At 33.9% G+C, this 12,657-nt stretch overlaps 1 pseudogene; it reads right to left on the bottom strand.

Moving 5' to 3' along the window:
* Positions 1 to 1,165: 1,165 nt before the first annotated feature.
* On the bottom strand, positions 1,166 to 11,949 carry LOC132630357 (tropinone reductase homolog; annotated as a pseudogene).
* Between the last annotated feature and the right edge of the window lie 708 nt (positions 11,950 to 12,657).

Raw genomic sequence — 12,657 nt, 5'->3', positions numbered from 1 at the left:
CATAGGACATATTTATGCACTTCATACGGGAACTCCTCATCAATGGAAAATAGTGAGCTAAGTACCAAACAACCAGTCTTCCCAAGTCACATAAAGTCCACCAATACCCAAGGGATACCAACACATGAACCTAGGGAATCTACAGGCCAAAAGCCCAAACACATAAATCGTATAGCAGTACCATCCTAAGAATTCCATCCCAATCTCCAAAATCCTATGCATGCATTCTCCATTTCATCTAATACAGGAATATGTAAGTCTAACCGGGTCTACCACAAAAAGGAAGCTGTAACCTACCTTAGGCCGAACAGGTGTGCGAATATCTATTTGGATTCCATCTTCCATCTTCGTAGGGAACTTGTAGATCCAGAAGGTTTAAGAAAAATGGATACATTCGACTGAGGAACAATTGAGGAATATCGGGGTCATAGGGGTAAAATCATCATTTCCAACATACTCAACTATATTATTGCATATGCTATTTCACCTTCTTTATGGGAAACAAGGTTTTCCTAGGTCAAACTTACCTTACTAATTCTCATAAGCCATTATTAGCCTCTAACAATTTAATCCATTTAGGAAAATTAGAAGATTTAGGAAAGAACCCTCATTTAGTATTCTACCATAATCACTAATGGTGTGAGAAGAAAAAGAGGAATTAAAGGAGAAGAGAAGAGGGATTTAAGTAGATTACCTTCCAAACATTTTAGTCTCTAGGGCTGGAATTTGCTCTTAATGGCGGCTGCTGGTTTGGGGGAAATGAATATTAGGTCAAGTCAACAAATGGGGTTTAAATAGGGAAATAATTGTCCGTCAACCGTCGTGGCGGTCCAATGGTCGCTATAGCGGCATCACTTCAGCAGTAGCCCCACTGCTGGGACGGTCCATTACTAATCCTGCACCTCTGCTTCAGCGGAGCTTCATGCCGTTTTGGAGCTAGCGCTGGGGCAGCAGGTCTGTCGCTATAGCAGCATAACTGGGCCAAGTGGCCCAAATTCAATATTTACACGCGACTCGCACGATTGGTTCGATCAAGTTAGCGATTTAAGAGCCTGAAGATCGGGAGGTGTTTTAAAGGGGTCAAGGTCTCGAATTCCCCGGAAGTCAAAGTAACGAACGGGTCGTTACAGAGTTATTAATAACAATGTAAAAAAAAAAAAGGAAATCATGAAATTGGAAATTTTACATTCATTGATTCGATGAGAGGAGTTCTAATGATTCATGGTGCAACAGCGTTGACACGAATTTTTTCCTTTGGCCATTCACATGCTAGATTTTTTGTAAGTTGATTGATGGCTCCTGATATAAGTTAATGGAGTCCAATAAAAGAAAAGGAAAAAAAAATCAGTTCTATACATCGAACTATTTACACTTACGATCATGTCACTTATAAAATCATTACATAGTCAATTTCACGTATGGTTACTGAACATTTTTCTAGTCATATAATTATCTTTTATCGCGTTAAAGTAATTGAATTTGATAGCATGACAAAAATGTCATAAACTATTTAATTATATTAACGTAACTGATTTTTATCCACTATAAAGGTAAGATCAATAATGATAGGTAGATTTTGTCGTTAAATGAGCAAGTTGAGTAACTATACTGACATACTGGATAATAGTCAGTTACTTTATGATTTTAACTTAATAAATGATAAAGTTTAGCAACTTCATTATTATAGTGTGGAAAGTTCAGTCACTTTAATAAGATAGAAAAATAATTTGTCACTCTATTGTTATTTTGTTACTACAGGTTGGTGATCACATGTAAATCATTGTTATAAAGTAAACTAATAACTAACCTGCTAACACAAATTAAATTACAAAATAATATAAAACATTTTATATTGTCAGTATATATAACTTAAATTTAAGAAAAAAGGAAATTGAGCATGCACAATGCAAAAGGAGAAGATTGAGTTGCTAACTTTGGACGTAGCATAGATAGAAGAAGAAGGTACTGAAGCAATCCCAGCTGCAGATGAGAGGAACACAATGCTCCCATTTCCAGAATCCTTTAATCAAAGGAAGAGCAAGTTGAGACAAATTGTATGAAGCTTCAACATTTGTTCCCATTGTCATGGAGTAATCTTCTTCAGTAGTTTCCGTGGCTTCTTTTACCACAGCAATACCAACATTGTTCACCTATTTTAAAGATAGTTTTCGTGGCCTCTTTTACTACAACAATACCAACATTGTTCACCTATTTTAAAGAGAAACAGTGGTGGATCATATTTATAACATCAAGTTTTCAAGTTATGCACCAAATCTGACTTCTAAAAGTTTAAACTGTTAGAGACATAAGAGTACTTTTGATTAATTGCTCAATCATGTTTTCAATATCACGCCCCCTCACGTATAGGTCTGCTTCTATTTTATTGGGCCAAGTTCACGATTTTTTTCTTGGCGAAAGAATGTCGATGTCTGCTGAAAACAAATTAATTACCCGCCAATAACCCTTTTACTTTCATGCCCTTGAAACTATTACCCGAAATGCCTCCAAAATTATGATGCCAACATGAGATATAAATATAATGAGATGGTATCATGTTCATTTTTTCAAAATACACTTTCTCAAAAAAACCTCTATAATACCATCATCTTTTATACATATACTGTAATAGTATCGTGGAGGACTGCTTCAGTCCTTTAGCCCTTCAATAAGACACTCCTCAGTCCTCCGTGATACCATCGTGGTACATAAATATACTAAGACGTTATCATGGAGGACTGCTTCAGTCCCTCTCTTAGTCCTTCATGATACCATCATGATATATAAATATACCGCAATGGTATCATAGAGAGAGGCATTTTGGGCGAGGGGGTATTCGGGTAAATATTTTTGTCCGGTTAGGTAAGAAGCAAAATTTGTTTAGAAGGGGACATGTGCAGGTAAATATTTTACATTTCAGGGGTATTTTGTGTTGTTTTCCCTTTTTTCTTTAATAGTAGATAGCCAGGAAATTACACCCAATGACCTTAAAAATGGGTGGTCTTAAACTTTTGTCCGCAGCTTGCCTTATAGGCAAATCTTCCAAGGTCAAAAGTCAAACCTTATTGAACTTGAAGTTTTTCTCATGAGGCAAGTGGGGTCAAAATTTCATGACCAATCACCTCCATAGCCATTCTTGTAAATCATTTGAGTGAGACTAAAACTCAGCGCTAGAACCATTGTTTTCTTTGATGCCATATTATTGAATTGTGTGACCAACTCATCTAATTTTTTTTTAATTAATTACTTAAAATGTCTTCATGGGGGAGCTTGTACAAATATTTCATGCTTTACATTGTATTAATCATTAATAAAATATATATTACACTAACAAACTTACTAGGAAAAATAAACTAAAGGTGACACTCAAGTCTCAAAATAAAAAATGGTGACAACTTTGACCATCCAAGGTCAAAACCCACTTAAATTTTTGATTAAGTTAAATGGGGTATGAAATTTAATTTATAAAACTTCTTAATCTTTTACAAAATACAAAAATATCCATATTTTAACCCCCACACCCCAACTCATTTATTTCAAACTCATAAAAAAAAAAGAAGAAGAATGGCTCTTCTTCCTTTTCTCTTCCACTCCGGCGAACTCCTCCTGCTACTTCGGCGAACTGCTCTTCTTCTTCTTCTTCTTCTTCTTCTTCTTCTTCTTCTTCTTCTTCTTCTTCTTCTTCTTCTTCTTCTTCTTCTTCTTCTTTTTCTGTTGCTGCTTCTCTATTATTCCGCTGCTGCTTCTCGTTTTTCTCTCAGGTAATTTCTTTTTCTCATTCACTTGGCTCAAAAAGTTAGGGTTTTGAAATCAATCACTGATGATTTTTGGTTAAAGAAGAAGAGGAAGAAGAACATGGGTTTCTCTTCTTCTTCTTCTTCTTCTTCTTCTTCTTCTTCTTCTTCTTCTCCTGCTTCTCTTTCTCCTTCTTCACCCTCTTCTTCTTCTTCTTCTTCTTCTTCTTCTTCTTCTTCTTCTTTCATCGATTTTTCTGTTGCTGCTTCTCTATTATTCTGCTGCTGCTTCTCGTTTTTCTCTCAGGTAATTTCTTTTTCTCATTCACTTGGCTCAAAAAGTTAGGGTTTTGAAATCAATCACTGATGATTTTTGGTTAAATAAGAAGAGGAAGAAGAACATGGGTTTCTCTTCAAAATTTTTATTTTGTTGTTCCATGCTTAAGAAAAAGAACATGGGTTCCTAGAATGATTTTACAGTATGGTGAATTGGGTGTGAGCTGTAATTAGTCTAGAATTTGATGGCCAAGAAAAAAAAATCAAGAACTATACCTAAAAGGATATACATATGAATGATAATATGAAGTGTTCAAGCAAGTAATTGCACTAAAGTAAGGATCTTTAATACTCAAAAGAGTGAATTTTGATGGACAATGAATTTGAGGACAAGAAAAAGATTTTCTAGAACTATACCTAAAAAGGTATACATATGAATGATAATATGAAGTGTTCAAGCAAGTGATTTTACTAAAGATGGGATCTTTAATACAGAAAAGAGTTAATTTTGATGGATAGTAAATTTGAGGCCAAGAAAAAGATTTTCTAGAACTATACCGACAAAGGGTATAAATATGAATGATAATACAAAGTGTTCAAGCAAGTAATTCTAGTAAAGTTAGGATCTTTAATACATAAAAGAGTTGATTTTGAGCAGGAATGGGTAAAATGAGTTTCTCGTCAAATTTGTTTATTTTGTTGTTCCATGCTTAAGAAAAAGAACATGGGTTTCTCTTCAAAGTTGTTTATTTTGTTGGTCCATGCTCAAGAAACTCTTATTTGGTGCATTTGTTTAACTTTTTGTGATTGTGTGTTAGTAAATAGCATATCTGCTATTGAAATCTTATGTTTTTGTTGTTGTTGTTGTTGTTCTTGTTCTTGTTCCTCCTTCTATGGTTAATGAAAAAGGGGCTGCACTTCTTTTGATTTTTTACAATAGCTGAGGAAGCTGTTGCAACAATTCCAGCAATTATTTGACAAAAGCAAACAGTTGTTGAGGTTGCAAGTTGAAGAAACCCTTATTTGGTGTATTTGTTTAAACTCTTGTGGTTGTGTGTTTGTAAATATCGTACACTGGTAGTGAAATAAATGTTTTTGTTGTTGTTGTTGTTGTTGTTATTCTTGTTGTCCCTGTAAGGTTTATGAAAAAGGGGCTTGCCTTTGTTTTGATTTTATCCAACAGCTTCATCAGTTGTTGCAACAGATTCCTCATCTGTCGGTAAAAATAAAAACAAATGTTTTTTCTGCTATGAATAACAAGAAAATTTCTTGTTTTTAGCTTCAATTCCTTTTCCCTTAATTTTAGAGTCTACGTTTGTTGTAGTGTAACGCAAGACTTCACTAGATGAGCTCGTTGAACAAGCAGGAGCATTACTAATTGAAAATCAAGTTGCAATTGAGTATGCAACTCAGCGTCAACAAGAACAACAATTTGAATACAAGAATGGGGGCCAAAGAAGCCTCTCAATCTCTTAGGTAGAAGAAGAAAGAGAAGTAGAAACAAGATCTGAAGATGGCAAAGATGGAGATAATGATGATGATGATACACATTTTAAAGAGTTTAGTACCAAGAAAGAACTGAAGATGGAGATGGCGAAGATGAAGCTGATGACGATAATACTACATCAATCGAAAAGGTGATGACCGACAGCAAACAAAAAAGCAAATAGTTACATGATCAGACTGCCAAATCTTCTACTGCCGAGTCATCCAATCTATTTTTTTTGTCAATTTGTTTGATTTATGTTATTGTTAAACAGTATTATGAATTGGATGTATTTTACGTTCACTATGTTCAGTATATATTTTCTATGTTCGTGTCTATTTCCAGCAAATATTAGATTTAAACAGTTGTTGCAATAATTTAAACAAATGTTGCAACAAGTCATAGAGTTGTTGCAACAAGTCACAAATCTGTTATAACAAATTTCTAATTTGTTGGTAAAAATCAAACAGTTGCTGCTAATGTTGCAACAGATGAGTAAAGTTATTGCAACAGATTATGAATCTGTTGCAACATCTTCTGCAACTGTTGGATAAAAATCAAACAGTTTTCAGTATGTCATCAGATTTTCACATTATGTTCAGTAGTTTCAAACAAGTTACAAATCTGTTGCAACAGATTTCAAATCTCTTCCAACAGATTTCAAATCTCTTGCAACATATTCCAATATGTTGGTAATAATCAAACAACTATTGCAGATGTCGCAACAAATTTCCCATATGTCGCAACAATTAAGAAACTGTTGGGAATAATCAAAGTGTTTCTTTGAGTAAATAGTTACAACAGTTGAGTAATCTGTTGCAACTGATGGCTGAGTTGTTGCAAAAACTCAAACAGTTGCTGAAGCTTTTGCAATAAGTTACTAATATGTTGCAGCAGATGGCTTAAATGTTACAAAAAGTTACTCATCTATTACAACAAACGGATCATCTGTTGCAATAATGTACTTAGTTGTTGTAAAATTTTCACTCTATTGATCACTAAATATCATTGATTCCCTTTGTTTAACACTAAATATGGGTGAATCAAGAGTTCACATCAAATCACTTTAATGATCACTCGATTAAGTGTACGGTGACTTAGTTGATTATCTATCCAGACTCAAAATACCATCAGATTGATTAGGTATATATATTGATCACTAAATATCATTGATTTCCTTTGTTTATCACTAAATTAAATAAGGGTGAATCAAGTAGTTCATATCAAATCACTCTAAAGATCACTCAATTTAGTGCATATAGACTTAGTTGATCATCTGTCCTGACTCAAAATACCATCAATTTAATTAAGTATATATATTGATCATTAAAAATCATTGATTTTCTTTGTTTATGACTAAATATGAGTGAATCAAGTAGTTCACATCAAATTACTTTAATGATCACTTAATTTAGTGCATAGTGACTTAGTTGATGATCTGTTTTTGACTCAAAACACCATCAAATTGATTAGTATATATATTGATCACTAAATATCATTTATTTCCTTTGTTTATGACTAAACATGGGTGAATCAAGTAGTTTACATCAAATCACTCTAATAATCACTCGATTTAGTGCATAATGACTTAGTTGATCATATGTCCTGACTCAAAATACCATCAAATTGATTAAGTATATATATTGATAATTAAATACAATTGATTTCCTTTATTCATTACTAAATATGGGTGAATCAAGTAGTTCACGTCAAATCACTCTATTCATCACTTAATTTAGTGTATAGTGACTTTGTTCATCATCTGTCATGACTCAAAATACCATCAAATTGATTAAGTGTGTGTGTGTGTGTGTGTGTATATATATATATTGATCACTAAATATAATTAATTCCCTTGTTTTATCACTAAAATATCATTGATTCCCTTTGTTGATCACTAAATATGGGTGAATCATATCATAGTTGTTACAACAATTGCAGTATCTACTGCAGCAAGTAACATAGTTGTTGAACAAGACATACCATATATTGGATAAAACACAACAAGTTACCTAGTTTCTGCAACAAGTTATTCCACTTGTTGGAAAAACTCAAACAACCAAGTTGTTGTAACAAGTCATGTCACTTGTTGGAAAAACCCCAACAAGTAACTTAGTTGCTGCAACAGATTTGTTAATTGCAATTAGTCCTGTCATTCATTGGATAAAGTCCAACAGATAAATGGTTGTTGCAACAAGTCTTCCTATTTGTTGTGATATGTTCAACAACTAACTAGTTGCTGCAAAAAGCCCTGTTACTTGTTGGAAAAACCCCAACATGTTACAGAGCTGTTGCAACAGATTTATTACTTGTTGGAAATTTTTCAGCAATTTATTAACAACAGCACATACATTTGTGATTTGAACAAGATCAACTTATCACTTAGGTGAGTTGTTGCAACTGATCAGTTACTTGATGGAGAGAACTTCACCTGTCTCTGTTTCATCCAACAGCTGTAAAATCTGTCCAAAAACTAATGTAGCTGTCGCAACAAGAGTCTACTTGTTACGACAAGTCAGTGGGTTGTTCGAAAGAGTAGAAGTTGTCCAATAACTTTCACAGTTGTTGCAACAAGTAGGCTAAATTATTTATACACATTTTAGCAGTTGTTGCAACAGATTAGTACAGAAGTTGCAACAACTGCATAACTTGTTGCAAGTGTTGCAGAAACTACAACAGCTATTGCAATAAATTCAGAAGCTCTTATACAACATCTTTAGCACTGGTTGCAACAACTGTAGCTGCTATTGTAAATTATTGAAAAATCAGCAGTTATACCCAGATGAATAATTGAAATAAAACAATATTATTTTACAGGGGTGTCAAATGGGTGGGTTGGGCTGAAATTGGCCCAATCAAAATAGGCTGATGTAATAAATGAGTTGGGCTAACATTGACCCAAAAATTACTTAGGTTGAAATGGGCTAAAAATGAGCTGGGTTATGACCTGCCTAACTTAACCCAATTTTTTTGAAGAGTCTATTTTCTAGAAAAATATGTTTTTGTGGAAAATATTTTCTAGAAATACATTTTACGGGAAAAATATTTTTCCTGAAAATATATTTGCAGATTTTTTGTGGAAAATGTTTTCGAGAAAAACATTTTTCGTGAAAAGTATTTTCCTTCATATCAAACACACCACAAATTTATAAGATACATAATACAAGAAATGTGTATACATAACAAAAAAAAAGAAGTAAATCTCAAGCAATAAAACCAAATCTAAGTAAATCTTAAAACTAACTAGAATTGGGCTAAGTTGGAGATCAATTTAAAGTAGGCTATGTTGGGTTGGGCTAAAATCAGCCCAATAGGAAATTATCTTGAGCCCAACCCATAAAACTTTGGGCTGGTTGGGCAGGTCATCATCTTTTGGGCCATATTTGACACCCTTAGTTTACTTACCAAATGAACGGAAATCACCTATGAAGTAATGTCAGTGCTACACGAATGAAATTCCAATCCGAAAATTACGAAAATCGGGTGAGTTCATTTTTTTTTTCTTGAAGAACTTTTTTTCTAAATGAAAGAAGAAAGCAACAGCAACAAAAGAGGAGGGGGTGGGGGCGGAAGTGGGGTCGCGGGGGTATTTTTTGGGGGGAGGGGTTTTGGTGATGGGGGGAGGGAGAGGGGAGTGGTGGGGGAGGGGGGGGGAAGGGGCCGGGGCAGGGGGTGGGGGGGGGGGGGTATTTTAGGGTTTATCTTGGTTGGGTCAAAGTGTTAAGAATAAAACTTGGGGGAAAAGTGTTAAAAATAAATCTTAGGGTCAAAGTGTTAAAAATACAACTTTGGGGCAAGTCCGAAAATGGTCAAAACTCCCTAATCACTATTCCAAATTTTATCACCCCTACTCAATTAAAAAAACTTGAGTTACCCTACTCAATTTTAAAACTTTTTTGTCTCCTATAATTAATTCACCCAACTTGCTAGAATATTGAGATTTCCATTGAACTCATGGCTAACCATTTCCATAAGCTTTTGGCGTTGGACTTGTGATGATAAGTCGCATACTGAACCCGATACCTTAAATCGAGTCCGCAACTTTTTTAACCCAAAAAGTGTCAAAAGGCACCAAAATACCCCACTAAAAAAAGTAACGAACCCACCTTTTGCCACTAAATTAGTGCGCAATAGGACCAAACTGCAAATTACAGTTAAGTCCTATTGCGCACTAAATTAGTGCGCAATAGAGGGGGTTTTTTTTTTTGTACAATTTTAAAGTTCTCAATTTCACGTTTTTTCCATACTTTGACCAAAAATTAGTCATGTTTCAAAACTCCAAAATATCAATATTCTATATAGAACTTGATATCTTTTTTTGCGGACAACAATGTCGGCTCATTACATCAAGTATACCTAAACATTTGGATCATCGTTTTAGGGGTTGTAAAGTGCCCCGAAGTAAGTTTTGCTTGATTGAATCTTGTTATCTTTAGGTTTAAGCAATATATATAGATACATTTTATGTTTTGTAGTGTTCACTAATGCTATTTATCTTGTTTTCTCAAATTGAATTTCCAACATTGAAATTGACATTCAAAACTTCATTACCACGGCATTTCCGGAATATCAATATTTTAACTGATATTTTTTTCTGTGAACAATAATGTAGGCTTAAACGTTTGGTTCGTCGTTCTAGGGATTGTAAAGTGCCCCGAAGTAAGTTTTGTTTAGTAACTTGTTACCGTTAGGTTGAAGTGTTTTATTTTATTAAGTTTTAACTTGTTTGTTTTCAGTCAAGGCAATTTTATTTTAAGGAGTTGAGGGAGAAAAACTAGTTGTAAATTGATGAAACTTTAAACGGTCATAACTTTGCGCTCGGTTATCCGTTTTACGCGTTTTTTTTTTTTTTTTGTGATTTTTGGTATTTTTCTGAGATCTAGCGGGTTAAGCGGCCAGAGGTGGTTTGGCCAGGCCGATTTTCCAAAAGACGTCCATTATCTCATTCAATTTGAATTTTCCCCCAAATTAGTGCACAATTTTCATTATTCTCTGATAAAAATTTGATGATAAAAAGTAGATTTCAAGATGGAGATCCCGTGATGATGAAGTTTTGAATGTCAATTTCAATGTTGGAAATTCAATTTGAGAAAACAAGATAAGTAGCATTAGTCAACACTATAAAAATTAAAAAGTGTCTAGGCATTGCTTAAATGCAACTTGGCTTGGTGGTCTAGCTATTTGACTACCCTTTTACCTCTACCACTATGGATCGAACCTTGGTGGAGAGACATGATAAATATTTTAAAATATTATTTTAAATATTTTGGTATTATGTTGTTATTGTATTTGTGAATTATTTTGAACCTCTGGTATTGGATTAATTATTTTTGAATATAATATTTTTATTTATACATTCGAAATAAAGTAATGTCTTGACTAAATAATAGGACACTTAAATCAAAACCTTATAAAATAAAACACTTAAACCTAAAGATAACAAGATTCAAACAAACAAAACTTGCTTCGGGGTACTTTACAACCCCTAAAACGACGATCCAAACGTTTAGGTATACTTGATGTAATGAGCCGACATTGTTGTCCGCAAAAAAAAGATAGCAAGTTCTATATAAAATATTGATATTTCGGAGTTTTGAAACATGACTAATCTTTGGTTAAAGTATGAAAAAAACGTGAATTTGAGAACTTTAAAGTTGTACAAAAAATAAAAAACATTTATTGTGCACTAATTTAGTGCGCAATAGAACTTAACTGTAAATTTGCAATTTTGTCCTATTGCGCACTAAAAGGTAGTTTGGTTACTCGCTTTTTAGTGGGGTATTTTTGGTGCCTTTTGATACTTTTTGGGTTAAAAAAGTTGCGGACTCACTCTTTGGTTTTCCACTTGCTCAAGCATTCTTCTAGGTCCTCCTTACTACGTGAACGTGTATACACGTGTGCTCCAAAGCTCGCTAGTTCTTCTACAATGGCAAATCTTGAAACAAAATTTTTTTATACTAATTAACAAATTCTACAAATATTTTACATGATCACAACACTATCATAATCTATTTGGCTGAGCGCTTGGGGGAGGCTAAAAAGTGTTTTTTGCTTTAATTTTTAAAAATGCTTATTTTAGAGAGTTGAGGTGTGTGACCAAGATTTTAGGGAAAAAATAAGTGTTTTTGAGTAGTAGCAGAAGCTGAAAAAAATAGATTCTCCAAGAAGCAGTTTTCTGAAAGCATGGATAAACACAAATTATTGCTTTAATATTGGTACGGGTGCTCTCCAAATTGATTAACCAAACACAAATTGTTTGTCTCCAAAAATAGTTTTTCAAAAAGCACATGTGATAAAAAAAAATTCAAAAATAAGCAAATTTTGGAAATTAGGCCAACCAATAAATCAAGAATCTAAATTATTGAAAATCACTTACCCTAAGCCTCGAGTACCCCCAGTAACAAGTGCTGTTGTTCCATTAGCGAGTGACCACATCCCATCTCTTGTAAGAGCCATTGCTAGTTTATGTGAAAGCAGCCCGATAATTCACAACAATGGCTATATTAAAAAGCCAAAGATATATACTTTGACTGATGCTATTCAAACGATTATATATACTAATTTTCTTTTGACTAGTAAATGATTTACCCTTTCACCGAACAGTTAGTCAAGCTTAATTAATTATCCCTTTCACGAATCAATTGTCAAACTTGAGGCCGGTTGATAAACATTTTTGTTATTTTCTACCTACGGGTTGGCATTCAGATTAAAACGGGCAATTTGTAACGATTGCCCTTATTCAGGGGCGATCTTTAATTTTTGTCCCTCAAATTACTAGTCTTTAATTTTTGCGTTTCGCTTAATACCTCGAGGTTCTGGGTTCAAACCTCGGCTCAGTAAAAAAAAAAAAAAATCGCAACGCAAGGCTTTCGCAAAAACAAAAACAAAACCAAACCTAGAAAATCACGTTATTACAAAAAAAAAAAAAAAAAACTCAATCCCTCAAAATTCGTGCTTCATAAATATAGGTTTGAAATTAGGCTTGACAGTCCCTAACCTAGAATATCAATTACATTACTCACCAGTCACGACATCAGAGGTTAGTCTCAACTTTCAATATATATCAATTGCCATAGAACAAAACCAATTGTCACACCAACAAGGGTTGTGGTGTAGTGGCTGGTACTATTCCATCCTTAATCAAGATGTCTCGAGTTCGAGCCC

Source organism: Lycium barbarum, chromosome 3 (assembly GCF_019175385.1).
Source record: "Lycium barbarum isolate Lr01 chromosome 3, ASM1917538v2, whole genome shotgun sequence".
In the NCBI taxonomy this organism is placed as follows: domain Eukaryota; kingdom Viridiplantae; phylum Streptophyta; class Magnoliopsida; order Solanales; family Solanaceae; genus Lycium; species Lycium barbarum.
The sequence above is the reverse complement of the archived record's forward strand: the minus strand, read 5'-3'. Positions and strand labels throughout refer to the sequence as shown.